Source organism: Camarhynchus parvulus, chromosome 3 (genome assembly GCF_901933205.1).
Source record: "Camarhynchus parvulus chromosome 3, STF_HiC, whole genome shotgun sequence".
NCBI classification, from domain to species: Eukaryota; Metazoa; Chordata; class Aves; order Passeriformes; family Thraupidae; genus Camarhynchus; species Camarhynchus parvulus.
Window position 1 is genome coordinate 28,343,664 of NC_044573.1, and position 15,190 is coordinate 28,358,853.

The 15,190-nt window shown below is 40.5% G+C and overlaps 1 protein-coding gene across 2 annotated transcripts in view; it reads left to right on the forward strand.

Moving 5' to 3' along the window:
- Positions 1–15,190, forward strand: part of LRFN2 (leucine rich repeat and fibronectin type III domain containing 2) — a 154,634-nt gene that overhangs the window by 21,238 nt on the left and 118,206 nt on the right. The window lies entirely within an intron of this gene.

Genomic DNA, 15,190 nt, shown 5'->3' on the forward strand with positions numbered 1-15,190 from the left:
ATGTTTAGGAACAAACTTCACCTGAGCTCACAGAGGACTAGACCTGTGTCTCAGCCCAGGTCCCAGCTCTTTGCTCCTGTGCTGAGGGTGGATCAGACACAGGTGATGCCCAGTGACTCACACCTGCCAGCATATGTACTAATTGTGGCTTTTCCTTAAACCCAAGCAAACATCTGGGGGTTAGATTGCTGTGTAGGGGTTTTCCATATGCAATCCTTCATGACTGGTGAGGAGGAATACACTTTCATGATGCAGCTGTGCTCAGCTTTAGTAGATGAAGCACTCAGTAAGGTAGATATCAATAATAAGCATGATGAGTTATGTCTCAGAACTGTCTAAGTCTTTTGTTTCATCCACAAGGATCACCAGATGACAAGATAATATGTGAATGTCTAAATTACAGACCTCAAAAATGAGATCAAAGCCACTGCTAGCCACAGTTGCCATAGTAGATGAAAAACACAAGGGTCGTTCAGTGTGCAAAAGCTCTTCATCTCTATTTTAACTTTGCAACCTTACCTTATTTTTGCCCCACTGGTTTCACTTGAGAAAAATAATTCCATACCAATTGTTTCTGAAACCTTTACCTACAGCTCGGCCACTGTGTATCTCTGCACTATGGCCACTTCCCTTTAAATTACTTGCATTTTTCATTGTGAAACAACTCGTCCCTGGGACTGTTTTTGTACCACAGGCACAGAAATGGACCAGTGACTAACTGATTCACTCTCTAAGACATCATGTATTTCACATTGTATCCATCTGTGCTGTGATGATACCCTTCTTTATTTGATTATGTTCCTTGAACTCTCTAATGCTAATTTAGGAAATTTTTTGTTTGGCATTTTTTAATCTTTTTTGTTGTTGTTATCACTATTATTTATAGAGACAATGAGCATAAGGAGATATTTGGAAACTGTTTGTTTGGGTTTTTTTCTCAATTTATGAAAAGATTTTTATTTTTAACAGATGAACTTAGGAAAAAGAGACTAGATCCTAGCACATCACTGCTTTCTGGTACTGTTATGGTAAATGAATATGTAATTCCTTGACTTATTACAAGCTAATACAAATCTATGTTTTTTCTCCACCTCTTTTAACCTCCTACATTCTTAGAGCATATGTTGAGAATGCCACCCGTAGCAAAGGATCAGTGTAAAGCATCTGTTGCAAATTATCCAGCTGAGATTGATTGATTTTTCAATTTATGCATTTAACTCTCTTGGTTTAGATTTCAACCTAGACCTCAACTGAATTTCAATAATGACACGTGCCAGACTTAAGTGCTAGAGAGCTCCTGAAATTCAATAGATCCAACATTGGTAATTAATAGATATTTAAGCACAGGTTGACCTTGCACCTTTCTAATAAACCTCTAGGAAACTAATAGGTTAAGGCATAAAGAACCTTTCTGAAATGTCCCTTGTGGATTAAGCTTCCAGGGATGGCAGGCACTGAAGCTTGCAACCTTCCTGTGTTTAAAGGTCTCTTGTTTTGGAGCTCCCCGTGCTTCTGAGGTCTGAAGCAATCCTTCTAGGATTGTTTAAACAAGATTTATAGCCAAGCAGTAAACCAAACTAGTAGTAAAAATTCTTAAATTATTGTGCTAGGCAGTCTCCTAAGCTGTACTGAAAAAGTAATCACTTTCACTTATGCGTCTTGATTTATTGTTTCTGAAAGAAACCCTGTACTCTGGTAGCACTTTCGTCAACTTCCTTTGCTGTTGAAAAAACTTTGTTTTACATAGTTTTCTTCCTCTATTTCTGTCAGTATTTTCTGCTGTGTGAAGAGAAATCTCAGTCAGGTCAGTAAAGTTACTAAGATAAACAAATAGGAAATCCAGCAGTGACCATATCATTTGGCGGAAGGGATGAAGGTTCTTTGTAAGCTAACCAAGTGAATTGGGTAGTTTTCCACACATCAGTTGGAACATGGGAGACTTGACCAACAAGATAGTTTTCAAGTTTGAAATCTGCTTCTGTTCCTAATGGAAATGTGAAAAAGTAATTTCTTACCACTTCTGTGAAATATTTGTAGAGGGGCCAGAAAGCGAGATGGTAATGTGGGTAGCAAGAAGTCTAGCCATACAAAGCAGCTGGAGAAAATTTAGAGCATCAGAACACTTGTGTTGTTTTTGGGTTCATTTTGTTGTTTTTGTTGTGGTTTTGTTTGTTTGTTTTGTTTCTGTGGGCAATGAAAATTAAGAAATGTGAACCTTTCTTTCACAGACTATAGACTCTGTGTCTGATTTTCTCTACCCAAAAGAGACAAGGTGACCTGAATGTAGAGCTTTCACTGCTATGTTATGAAACTGCAAAGCCTGATGAACAGGCAACTGCAGTTTGTTTACAGAATAGTGGCACAGAAAGTCACCATGACTTTGAAACCAAGCCGAGATCCATACATGGAATAGCAGATCTGTGTAGCATTGTTGCAAACCATAGTGCAAAGAATCAAGAGCCACATTTCCCCTGAGATTACAGGTAATTTTTATGTTTCTGACTTTCTCCTAAACAAGAAACCTGCAGTTTCAAGTTAGTTCACAGTGATATTACCTGTGGGACCATTGAATCTGGGGAAGATTAAAGCCGTGTTGCAGGTGAATACCCAATCTCAATTACTGGCTGCTGAGCCAGGGAAACAGGGCTTTCCCAAAGCACCAAGTCAGGAAAAGAAGAGCTCTCACATTGCAGGAGGTCTCCACAACCACAGGAGAGAAGGGAAGAGAGGTGAGCACACAGGATTTCTCTCTTACTTGGCTCCTTGGGACCATGAACACAGACGAGCATTGTAGCCACTGACTGACAGGGCAGGAAACCCTGTGGAGGTGTAAGACTCTCCCTTGCAATGGGTACCTTGCTTTTTCTGTTTTCTGCAGTTTGTTTTCCTCGGTGCACTGCATTCCAGCAGCTGCCTTTGTTTCCTATAGCACGTATTTCCTTTATATTGTTTTATGTTGCCCTGCCTATACAGTGGTAAGCAAAGAGTAAATCCTTTATAAGTCACTACATGACAAGCACAAGACAGACGCAAGAGACACTGTCCTATTCTTGTGACTGAGAAGGGATTTAAGCTCTGTACAATGTGCCACAAAAGATTTCATGCAGTGGTTGGAGTTGCATTATTTGTAAGCAGAAATAACTGTGACAAAGACAGTTAAACTCTGCATCTGTTTTTGTCATGTGGATTCATGTTTTGTGGTGAAGACCAGGGAGACAAAAAGAGTCAGCTGTATGTTATGCTTTTATAATATTTATCTATAAACAGAGACCTTCATTTGAATTGGGAAATTGTGATAAAGCAACAGAGACTTGCAGTGAAATGTCTTTATATTTTGGGTTATGGGTTTGGGATTTTTGGGTAAATTGTTCCTCCAGTTTCTGCTTTGAGGAAGATAATTAATTCTCTCCTAATTTGGTAGTGATGCATTCAATTTTTAGCTTGGTAAATCTTGTAACAGATTGGTTTCATTTCACAAAGGAACAAGGAACAAGAGCACAGGCTTAGAGGACAGATAAAATGTCCTAAGTCTCCTGTTATACTTAATTCGAGTAAACCTAAACCTTCAGTTATGGCTCAACACTGGTTGAATAAGTCCTTCCTTTCCCCAAGTCCCAGCAGGTATCCTACTTGCTGGCAGCAACTCCTGAATCTCACTAGAGCAAATAATTTGAGCTAAATCATAAATTGTCCCCTCATCTCGCGGTCAGAAGGCGAGGAGGTGATAAGTGTTTTCTGAGGTGTTTCTGATATATGTGTTTCCCTGAGGTTGTGAACACTGATTACAGAAGTGAGTCAGAGTCCGTGGAAAGGGAGTTTTCTGCTAGATAAACCTCTACAGTGTGATTTTTCTGCAGGTTGAAGAGTGACTTCTGTCAGGAAGGAAAAACAGTATTAACTTTAAGGGGACCCTCGGAGTTAAGGGCAGAAGGCAGCAGTTCTACCACAGGGCTAGATACCTTCTTGGCCTGCAGAGAAATTCTGTGGTTTCAGAAGTCTTCCTCTTGCTGCCATGAGGAGAGGTGAGATAACCAGACTTGGGTGTTTGTCGGGATATTTAGCTGGTTAGAGTGGCCCCGAGAAAAGCTGGAAAGTCTCTTTTCCCAGCCTTGCCCTTGAAGAAGGAGTCAGAGCTCTTCATTTCTCAGGCTCAAGGTTGTTTATTGCATTTTATCTATAAAAATTTTTCTCCTGCCCTGCCGACGTCTGTCCAGCAGGACAATTCCAGCCACACTGCCTGCCCCTGGGGCGGTGTTATGTGTTTATACTAAAAACTACGTGTACAATGTTTACAATTACTTTCCAATACCTATCACCTACGTTAGACAGTGAGCTTCTACTCTAAACCAATCTAAAAGTGCCAACATCACAGCAGAAGATGGAGGCCAGGAAGAAGAAGGAGAAAGGCTGGACATGCCCAGATCCCTCCATCTTGCCTCCTGAACCCCCATACCAAAAACCCCAAAATCTACTTTTCCACCCTGTGATAACTTCACTATTATTCTACTTAATTTGTCATGGCTTGCAGATCTTCATCTAAGGTTGGTAACTTGCTCCATGTGTCATAATCAAAACCACAGGCATTTTGGGCTCTGTGCCAGGGTCTCTGAGCCCCCTGGCAGGGGTCTTGGCTGCTCAGGACAGCCAGAGGGATGTCCTGGGTCCTGACAGGTGTTCAGTTGGAATGTTGTAGAATGTGATGGTGTTCACAGGGGTGTTAGGATGAGGGAAGAGATGAGAATGTTGACTCCGTGTTTCAGACGGCTTGATTTATTATTTTATGATATATATTCTATTAAAACTATACTAAAAGAATAGAAGAAAGGATTTCATCAGAAGGCTAGCTAAGAATAGAAAAAGAATTTTAACAAAGGCTTGTGACTGACCGAGACAGTCCGGACAGCTGGACTGTGATTGGCCATTAATTAGAAATAATCACATGAGACCAATCAAAGATGCACCTGTTGCATTCCACAGCAGCAGATAATTATTGCTTGCCTTTTGTTCCTGAGGCCTCAGCTTCTCAGGAGAAAAAATCCTAAGGAAAAGATTTTTCATAAAAAGTGTCTGTGACAGTAGAAAGCCTTGTTCCCCCTGATGTAGAGCAGGAATATGAACCATTTCCTATCTTCTGGCAAGTCACTGTCATCTCCTAGCTTCTCTGAAGTTTGCTTATGGTTGTTTTTACTGCACAAGAACCATTAAAAATGGGCAGATATCCAGGCTGGTGACAGTAAGTGACTGAGCACAACCAGCAAGAGCTGCTTTTCTCATAAAGTGTCTGAGTTGGGAAGAGCATACACCAGGTCTCCTGCCTTGGGTAAATGACAGTCTGGACTGGCAGGTAACTAAAGAACTCTGGGCTGGCTTTTTGTTCCCCTCTTGGTGGCTTTCAGCAGAGTTAGTGGAGAGATTTGCTGCTCTGTTTTGTCACTAGCCTCTCCCAAAAGGAACAAACAGCCTGTCCATTTGTGGAGGGGGAATTTACCTTATCTGGATGGCTGAAGCTGTCACATTGAAATGCTAGAGAAGGTCTCAGTATGTTCTACTTGAATTGACACCTGTTCTTTTAAAAACTAGAATGTTTGCTAAAACATTTAAACCCATACATTATGAAGAAAAAAGAAATCATATTGCATTTCATTAACTATTCAAGGCTGCCCTTTTTTTTCTTTTTGTTGAAATCTCTGTCCCCAAAACACCTATTTCAGCTTGAAAAATCTCATTCCAAATGAGAAATACTTTGGGGGGAACAAAATTAACTAGCAAGAACCTATTATCTACACATCTGTAGCTGTGTAATCACGCTTCAGATGATTGACTGTCATTTCCATGTCTTTATAGGAAGACTGTCTTTTCTTTCCATAACTAAAACTAATGCAATCAGAAGTTCTGTATTTGACAAATCTGAATTCTAAAGTTCTCTTGCAGAAGAGCACTGTAGACAAGATCTGAAATTATATGTCCTTAAAAAGGGGAAATGTTTATTTGGGAGTAATAATCACATCATTGTGGTTTTCTGTTGCATTGCAACTACTTGGAACAAACAAAAAAAATTTTTGGCATAAAGTTTTGTTCACCACAAACAGTAAAAATTAATTTTGGAATCTTCTTCATGGGTTCTGGTTCTTTAACATTAGAAGCTTTTTCAAGACTTGTCTAGGTTTATTTAGCCAACTAATATGATAGTATGAAATTTCTTTGTTCACATCTCCTGCCTGACAGGCAGAGGGAAATAGATGAGGAAGTGTATTGGAATTTTTTTTTTTTCCCCCAATTCGAAGCAAACAACTTTGTCTAAATGGCCTGAAGAAGTATGTGTGTTTGTGGAAATGAAGACGTAAATTGGGAGCAATCAATTTTGACTACTTAGACTATCTCTAGGTGGTGAAGGAGAAAGAAAAAGGAAAAAATTACAGACAACAAGAATAATAAAAAAAAATACTATCTTGTTCTGCTCCTGTTGTGGAAAACCATTTTGCTACTAAGTAAAGCAAATGCTGTGCAAACTTCTAGCTAGTACAACTTTTATTGTTATTTGACAGATGGGTGTGCTTGTTTTTAATGGTCCTATTTTGCCTTGATTATCTGCATCTTGTCACTTCTGGCTGAGCACAAGGAACATGTTGGCGCATTTCAATGCAGACTACCTGTCAGTAGGAATGTGCTTACAAACACTAACGTTGCAGCTGGAGTTAGCATATTTTTTATGATTTGATTGAAGCATAGAATTGCTTTCTGAGCCCTGTGAACTAACTGGTTTCTACAGGAAGTATCTAAGCAAGAGGGGAGCTCCTTGCTCCCAGTATCCTCCTAGTGGCACACAGTGTGAGGTTGTGTGATAGTTGAGTTCAGCCTCAGTCATTAATGGGTCCCTCCTCCTTCTCACTGACACCTGCTTAGACAGAAGTTAATTTGGTTTTTTTGCAGAGAACTGAGACTAACCCCATGTTTCTGGACATTGTTCCTCTGCTTAGCAACGTGGCACCTGTTTATGCCCATCTGTTATTATTTTGTGCTGTGGGTTTTGGTGGTGTTAGCCAACAAAATTCTCAAGGGCGACTTTAGGCTTAGGTAAAGTGGGCATTTACCAGCAAAACGGCTGTGAGGTAAAAGACCAGCTTGTGATTCCCTGTGCTGTCTTGACTGTGCTTAGGAGCCTGGAAAACTGAGCCTCAGAAGAGGCTTATGCTACAGAAATACAGCAACCATCCTTCTCCCTAGCAAATGGCAATCTCTACTGTCTTGATCTCTCTTCTTTTTCTCTCTGTTATCTTTATCTTGCTTCTTTCCATAGCTGGAGTTCTGTATCCCTGTTAGAGGCTTAAGTTTTCATCCTTGGAAAAGTTAAATTCTCACCGCATTTCTCAAAAGCTTTGAGGTGGCCTCATCTGTCGCTGTATATCTGGATTCCTTTACCCTACTTACATAGCTGTACAGTTTCTGAGAGCTATGGGTGCACTGTAGCAAGTCATTTGCTTTCCCACATCCCTTCACAGAAGAATGAGTGGGGTTTTCCCTCGTGTAGCATTCAGCCCCTGTGAAAGCATCCATATTTCTATGGTCCCAAAGCTTCCAAGGACTGATGGTGTCTTTACCTTGCTCTACCTCACCTTTCTTCTCTCTGTGCCCTTTCTGAATGGGCAGCACAGAAGGCTCTGGATAAGGGGAAGACCTGGGTTTTGTACGTACAGCATGAATTCTGCCAATTGCACCCACAGTGGAGCTTTTTCATCCCAGAAGAATGAGGGAGGACCTAAGAGCGTGTTAAATAGAGTGCAGAAATAGACACTGGTGACTCCATAGCACAACTCCCCCTCTGCAGGAGCACATCATGCCTGAGCAGCATGAAGGGAATGATGACAGCAGCCAAGCCCCTGCACAGGGACACTCTGGATTTTGGAGAGATGTGGGAGCACCTCCATTCTGGAGCAGAGCAGCTGTTTCACACTGTCCAAACAGCAGTAGACCAACAGAAAAACCAGTCTCATGGAAAACTTGGGAAAATTTTGGCCAGCTTTCTGCATTCAATGTTGTGGCTCTTAACAGAGAGCTGCAAGTGACACATGTGATTGTTTTGTTGGTTCTCTGTCTGCTGCCAAAGAAAGTGGCGTGGATCCCGTGGGTGAGGTGCAGCTGCTGAGCCAGCCAGCTCTCAGGCCAGCCTGGCTGCCTGCCACCCACAGGCTGGCTGAGCCCTGGCTGCTGGGGATGGGTTTCAGTGGGAGGTTTTCCTTCTCCTTGCGGGGTATGTTAGTTTTGCATCCTGCCATGCCTCTGACTGATAACTCTTCTATGATACTGTGGGGGAATCTCTTCAAAATAGCTCCATGTGAATGTCTCTGGGCAAGTAGTCTCCTGCTTTTAAATGCTGTTAATGTACCCAAAATGAGCTGTACAGTGCATGACCATCAGCATTTGTTAAGGAAGTGGGATGCTAGGTCCCAAACATGCAGATTTCGATATCATGCAGCCTTTCCCCACACCTGCCAAACTGCCGTTTCTCCAGAGAGGCTCAGCATGGGGGCAGAGGTCAAATACCTTACCTTAGGTACTCTCTGAAGCTAACCCTGTGGTCTCCAACATTGTGTTCTTCAGGTACTTTTAGAGTAATTTCAATGCCCCACATCCATTTATTTATTTACTTATTTATTTAACTCCTGAGTTTGGTGTTGGTGGAATATTTTTTCTATTTTCATTGCTGGCAGAAAACCCTAAGTAAATTGCAGAGAAGCAAGTCCCAGGAGCACGATAGCATGCTTCGCTCACAGTTACTGCTGCTGTGTGTGTACACACATAGATGTATGTGCAGCTGCTTTATCCAAAATAGTGGTGATCATAAACATTACTGGTTGTAGTTCTCCTAGAAGTTTAAATGAACCGAAACAATAACTTTACGAGCTCAGATTTCTTTCCTGAGTTCCAGTTTGTAGCCCACAAACAATACTATAGCTTTAGTTACAAGGACATTTTTTCTTTCTATTAATCATCCAAGCTCATGAATACTCCCATCCTGCTAAGATGGTGCCAGGCAGTAGAACCCTCCTGAATTAAAAAAAAACCAAACAAACAAGCAAAACAAGAAAAGGGCAGAGAACATGATGTCATACATCTGTTTAGAGTGATCTCAACTTCAATCATGCTTCCCATTGTTTATCAGTTGAACAGCAAGACAATTATACCTGGTTCTGGCTTCCTTTAAAGCAAGGCCAGGCTCTTTTCAGTGGTGCCAGGTACAGGACAAGAGGTAAGAGACAAACAGAAGATGCTGCATTGGAGCATTTGGAAGCACTTTTTCACTCTGAGTGTAACCAGGCATAGAAACAGTCTACCCAGAGAGGATGTGGTGTCTCTATCCTTGCAGATGTTCAAAACCCACCTGGACGTGATCCTAAGAAGCTGGCTCTGAGCTGGCTTGAGCAGGGGGATGGACAAGATGACCTCCAGGGCTCCCTTCCACTCTCAACTGCACTGTGATTCTATGGTCACAGCTCTTGTTCCTCTTCTCCTTTACATCATTTCTTCCAAGACAGAGTAGGTGATGAAAGGGAATGAAAGGAATCACACAGAATGACAGGGGAAACCTTTAGGAATGGGATAGGGAGGCATGATGCTGCCCCTGGAATGTTAGGAAACAAGAGGTTGGCCCAAAGAAAGCCCTGAAAATGCAGTGCAGCAGGATGCCAGGGACTGACCCAGATGCAGGAAGATCAGCCCAGAGAAGTCATTAAGCCTTCACTGCTCTGGGTGTGAGCACCAAAGATTTGGACATGGATATAAGTCTGTAAGGAGCTTCTCGGATGTTCTTCCTTTTCATCTAGTGCAGTAGTTGTACGGAGCAACACTGTAATGCTAAACATCACAAACCCAGGCTCCCTGACAGCTCTTGGCATTGAAGTGACTTTTGCTTCAGGCCCAGGGATGGATCATTTGGCAATGTGGTCCCCAGCTGCTTCTGGAGGCCTCTACTGTTGTGATCCTGGGGGCAGCAGGGAGAGTGTCAGCCCAGACACACGATGAATAAAACCTGAGAAAAGGGCTTCTATTATTTTATAACCTGCAGAAATCAAAAGAAACTGTAAGAAAAGAGAAAGCATCCTGTGTTCATCACTTTAACATAATCAGGAAGCTTGCTCTATTAATTTTTTCTTTTTTTTTCCTTTTATTCCCCTACCCCATTCCTCCCCACGCTAATGTCACTATACTTTTTCTGTATGTGGCCTGGGGGTAGTCACTGATGCTTTTACTGTGGAAAAGATCCCTCCATACCACAAAAGAGGTTGAGGCTGTGCTCATTCATTTTTTTTTAGTTGAGTTCTGTTTGTTCCATTATCTGCCCAGTGGTAAGTGACAGGTGCCAGTGTTCTGGGGAGAGATTACACTGAAGTGTGACTAGAGCCTCTTTAGCAGACTTTTATATTAATGATATCTAGCTGTGCTAATGCTTAATTCTCCTTTTTTCCTTTCATTTTTTCATCTTCATTGAATAAAAATATGAAAGAGTGTTGTTCCTATGGCCACTTGGAGTTAAATCAGAATGCTTACTGTGTTATTTATCTGTCCTTACTAGCAGTATTTTTCTTGGTTTCCAGAGTATTGCTCCTGAAACTACTTTCTTTAAAAGAGACTAGGCCATCTCTTTACAATGAACAGGAATATTTTTTTGTTTACTGTGGGGGGTTTTGTTGATTGGTTTTTGGGTTTGGAGTTTTTTTATTTGGTGTTTTGGGGGGTGGTTTAGGGATTTTCTAGCCCTTTTTTGTGGTTTTTGGTTGATTTTTAAAATTTTTTTAACATGTTCTTAAATAATAAAATTTATTGCAAATTAGATGCATCAGTGGAGCTGTGACCACTCAGTGTAAGAGAAGTTCCTTGAGAGTCTGCTGATAGGTGTGTCTGTGTATGAGGCAGCTAATGCTAGGGGCTGACATATCCTGGCTACTGGGAGGGAATATTTCAGAAGTTCCCACATCAAAAACTATTGTTGCTGTCAGCAGGGAAGGGTAGCAGGCTAAAGGTAGGGACTGAAAAGGATTTTCTTTGATTTGGTTTTTCCTAGTGAGGGAATTTTCAGGATATGAGTATCTGGTGAGAAAAAACCCCACTAAGATGCCCAACATAAATGCCTAAGTGGATTGGGAGCGAAAAGAGGTCTGCCAGTAAAACCTGTCCTCTTTTACTGTCATCTTTCTAGTGCCTGCTTTGGTCTTTTGATGATAGTTGTGGCTGAATATAGACCTAATGTTCCCTAGTCCTGATCCCTAATCCCAACTGCTCTCTTGTCCCCATCCTCCTAGAATTTGTACTGCACATCTTGCTGACATTGCAGCAACACTTTGAACTTCCCTCTTTTGGCAGCCTCCTCCTGTGGATTCCATTAGGTCACAAATTCTTAAAACTAAATGTTCTTCCCTACACAGATTCTCCACGTCCCCACTGTGTTTCTAATTTTAAATTTGTTAGTATACAAATTAGTGTAAACCTGAAGTGTCCCATTAAGACCTGCCTTCTGTTTCCTGGGAAAATGTCCTCTGAAGTAACCTCAGAGCGTCCACTGAAATCTCTAAAGTAAAAGAAGGTTGTCAGGGCTCTGGAATATCCAGAGAAAGCTGATCTGTTTCCCAGAGATGCTCAAATGTTCTACATAGCATTTAAATGCTGCATTATGTTTTCCCTGTGGCACTCACATAATCTTGTTTCAGTAATTGAAAGTTACAGAAATTGGAGCTTTATCATTTAATAACCTTCCTACTTGCTGTTTGCTCGGATGTCTGTGATCTAGTTAAAAACATTATGTAAATGTATTTATAAACAAAAAGTAATCAACCTGTAGAGGAAGGAAAGCCAAAGCAGGAATACACTAAAAGTAGGAGACAAAAATAATATACCTGAGACTTGAATTCAGAAAATACTGATCAGTCCCAATTTTATGTGGAAACATAAATGTTTGGATGTTGGATGTGCTGACTACTTAACAACCACAAAATTCTTTCTTTCTTGTGAAGTGTTAACTTTAGTAATGGGATATTTTGACTGACACTAAGTGAGAGCAGCTTAATATCTTACTAATCTCTTATTAGGACACTTTATTTGCACTTGTCAAAAAGATGCTTTCTTCTGTCTTTTATGTCTGTGATTTAAGATCCAGCCCTCCACTAAAGATTGTAGTTTCTTTTTGAAGTTCTGAAATATAAATCAGCAACAGAAATGGAATAAAAGTAAATCTCTGGCTACCTCAGTGAGGGGGAGGACAAGGGCATCTGTTTGGTTCTTGGACTGAACATTCAGCTCTGAGCCACTGCATATTTCAAGTGGTTATGAAGTTGTGCATTACCAGCAGGAGTCTCTTAGTGTGAATCTGCAAGTACTTGATAAAGATCTGGCAGTTTTGTCAATCTGTAAGGGAGACCTTTTTTTTTTTTTTTTTTCCTAAGTTTATTTTCAGGAAGAGTGAACATAAGACAAAATTTTATCTGTTTTGGGATAATTGGCACTGTTATCAGAGGTAATAGGAAATGTTGGTTGCTGGGATAATTCAGTACTTGGAAAAAAGTATCAAAGCCTTCACTCCAACATAGCTTCCAGATTTTTTGATAGAGAAGTGTGATACTAGATCAAATAATCCTACATAAAGAGACATATTCTCTTGCCTGCTGTTGACAGTAAAGGACACAGTATTTTTAGGAGAGGTGCCAAACACACCACTCTAATTATGGAATGCACAAACATCCTAAAAGGATAGGTAGAGATGATTGTATTTCTCTCCGCTCCTCGGGTGATTAATTGAATGCTGTTCAGTGAGCAACAAAGTCCATCTTTTCACAGGACTGTTCTCTTATGCCTGTTTTTCAAAGGATCCATAAATCTATGGACTTTTTCTTCTGGCATTAAGGTCTGGTTAACAGTTCTACTTATATACATTCAACAAACTTTGCCCAGTTTCTGTTCACAGAAGTTTCCAAATCAATGCGTAAGGCAGATGTAGAGAGAACACAATTTCTGTCCCCAGCCATCTCCTTCCCAGGGCAGTTGGTATAAATTTTATTGGAAATTGCTCCTGGCAGTATGTGCCACTTATTTTCCTTTAATCCTGTTTTCATCTCACCTCATAATGATTTCAGGAATGTTTTTAGTTTCCAAAGCCAAGGAAACAGTTTCTTCTTGGCGGAAATAGCACTGGCTGTTAAATAAAAAGAAATGTGCTTTTCTGGCTAAGCTGTATGAAGATGATTGTACAATCTGTACTGTACGCTTGGAAACTGCTGCAACAAGACGTGAACCATATGGTGTATATGGCATTCCCTTACCTCAAGTGTTCCCTTACTCAGGCTGGTATGGCTGGTAATGAGCTCATTTTTGAATAAGGCAAATATGGCTGATTTTTGTCTTTTTTGATAGGGGTTTTGGGTAGGTGTGAGGAGGGAAGCAGGAATCTCTATGTGCAAGAACAGGGCAAAGAAATGTTGTCATTCCTCACCTCTGCTGATTCTCTGGTCAGCTTGAAGTCTATAGCAATCAGGAACTTCATTAGGAAAAAAGAAGGGAGACTATTGAGCTGAGGTTAAGTTTAACACGATGCCATGATAAGAAAATAAAATTTAAGTAAGAATGGTTTTTGTTTCTCTTTCCATCTGACAGACACGTAGTCCATAAATATGTGGCAAGTGAGCACAATAGGCAGGTGAAATGTGATATCAGCTCTCTTTTACTGTGTGAGAAGAGAATGGGAGGCTTGGAACCTTGGGAAACTCCTCTGCACACTGCATTCTTCTCCTTGGAATTCATTTTAGAGAAAGCTCTAGGAGTTAAAATTTTCCCTACCTGTGTGCTCCTAAAAACCACAGACAGAGAGGGAAATCCATTTAGGCTATCACTGCTCTCGGGCAAAGTGGGTTTAGCATGTCACCATTCTTTCCTAATCTGCCCTAAACAGAAAAAACCAGTTCAGGGAAATTGATGACCTGTATGACCAAGATGACACAAAACACTGTTTTGTACTCCCTCCTATTAGATGTACTTATTCATGGTGTGTATCCTGGAAAAGCATGGTCTTGCTGAAATAAGCAAGTAGTAGACCACTTGTGCCTACAAAAGCTTGAAATGGCTTATTTCTCTCTCACCAAGATATTTCATTCTACATTTATTCAAGATAAAGTCCATCCAAAGGTGACATGCAATGACATGTCAGGCACATTAAGGATAAATATCTATGATGTATTGTCTCAGGTAAAAACCTAAAAATCTGGATAAACATTTCTTGAGCTTGCATATTCTTACTCATCTTGCTGACATTGCAGCAACACTTTGAACTTCCTAACACAGGACAAGTCATGGGACTAAAAGGAACACATTGATCCTGAATAAAAGGAATATCCTTTGTCAAGAGCCAAAATATGATCTTTTGTTACAGGCTATTAGTGTTACAAAGCCTGCGTAGAATTTTCTGACAAGAACCTCAACAGTAACCTGAGATAATGGGTAGATTATGGAAAACAGAGGCATACTGGAGACTAAAACTGCAATTGTGGATAGGGCAAGCTGCATGAAAAGTAAGGTGTAATACCACCACACAGTTTTTCATGTAGGGAACAAAACTAGTCTGCAGTGCCATTGTAGTTACACCATGAACATTGTTAGGGCAGCCAAAAGCTGATAACTGAGGGCTCTCCTGAAGGATTGCTTTTGCCATGAGAGATGTGATGTGTTGCCATGGAAAGCCAACTGAGCACGGGATGATGTTGCAAAGCCCCATGCTCCTTTCTTGAATGCAGATGGTCCTATTACTCCCTGAGGTTTAGGGTTATTTTTGTTTAATTCTAGGTTCTCACTTTTATTACTTGGGGATGAATATGAACAGAAAATGGAAAAATAGACTGCATGATTTTTGTGTTCCTCCCTTACCATTTTAGCTAAAGACACCTCAATAAGGATTCATGACAAAATAAATGTCTATAGTATTAAAGGGTAAAGAACATAATTGCTAATTTGAGGCGTTTGAAGAAAAGCATCAAGAACAGTGTATTTGACTATTAGACAAACAAAAGCTAATTTTCTAAGCTTAAATTGGCACTTTTGAAATGAAAAATAGATTTATATTGTAATGAGTGTTGAGAAACAGACCATTATCTGTGAGGTATCATTAAACTTATTGAAATGAAGACAAACATGTATTCTTTAATTTTTCATTATC